The sequence below is a fragment of the Grammomys surdaster genome, unplaced genomic scaffold (assembly GCF_004785775.1).
Source record: "Grammomys surdaster isolate TR1022 unplaced genomic scaffold, NIH_TR_1.0 63, whole genome shotgun sequence".
In the NCBI taxonomy this organism is placed as follows: Eukaryota; Metazoa; Chordata; class Mammalia; order Rodentia; family Muridae; genus Grammomys; species Grammomys surdaster.
Window position 1 is genome coordinate 12,882,114 of NW_021604565.1, and position 1,370 is coordinate 12,883,483.

Sequence of the window (1,370 nt, forward strand, 5' to 3'; positions counted from 1 at the left end):
AGGAGCATACCTGGTTGTTGCCAGGTAACTGTGGAGGTGGAGTTTAGACAGAATACTAACAACAGATTTTCTGACCCATGAACTATCAAGATAACGGTTAGAGTTTTTACTAGCAGAGAGAGCTGTCTCAATCAGAGAGAACTGTCTCAACCAGAGAGTTTTTTAGTTTAGCAAGAAAAAAGCTGTCTAGAGCAGAACATACACACATACAGAGAAAGAGAGATTGAGAGAGAGAGAGAGAGAGAGAGAGAGAGAGAGAGAGAGAGAGAGAAAGAAAGAAACAGAGACAGAGAGACAGAGACACCGAGAGACAATCAGAGACAGAAACAGCAGTCTGAAAAGCTGTCTCAGCTGGGCAGTGGTGGTGCACGCCTTTAATCCCAGCACTTGGGAGGCAGAGGCAGGCGGTTTTCTGAGTTCGAGAGTTCAAGGCTAGCCTGGTCTACAGAGTGAGTTCCAGGACAGCCAGGGCTACTCAGAGAAACCCTGTCTCGAAAAAAAAAAAAAAAAAAGCTGTCTCAAGCAGACCACAGAGCCAAGAACTCTCTAGGGAGCCCTCTCCAGCAGGAAATAGGCTTCCAGCTATGATTTGACTTTAAGTGTTTGTTTTCACCGCTCCCAGACACTCCCTTTCTTAGAACCCCTCTCCAAGGTGTGACCCGACTGGCGGGTCCTAGTTATTCGTGGGGGCGAGGAGGACCACAACATGAAAGAAGAACGGGCGAGAGAGAAGAAAGGACTCAAGCAAACATTTGCTTGTCAAGAGTCATGTATTCGAACATGAAATGCTTTTTTATAGCATGTTTTACAAGGGGAGGGGGTAAGAGGGGCCAGGTGGTGGAAAAGTACAAAATCTTCTTGGCCTGTGCCTTGAAACATGTCATGGTCTATACGGTACACTGCCTTGAATTATGATCTACCTGCTATTCTTCAGAAGATATGGTACACTGCTTTGAGTCTATCTGCAGCTGCCAGGCAGGATCTTGCAGTTGCCAAGCTGCAGGGGACATTGTGCAGGTAGGGAAAGGTAGGAGGTGAGGGTAAGGGCAAGGGTCCTGGCTTCTGGCAAAGGTGAGCCTGGACCTTGGCAGTCTTGTTTTAAAAAAGAGAAAAAAAGGCATGCTGCAAGCATATGATCTACTCTTGAAACAAAAAATAATGTATTTATATGCAAAAATGATACTAAATTTTGAGGCATCACCTCAAAACTTGTGGAGTTTTTTTTTTTTTTTTTTGAGACACAGTTCTCTGTGTAGCCCTGGATGTCCTAAAACTGGCTCTGTAGACCAGGATGCCCTTGAACTCAGAGATCCACCTGCCTCTGCTTCCCGAGTACTGAGACTAAAGGTGTGCACCACCACATCTGGCAC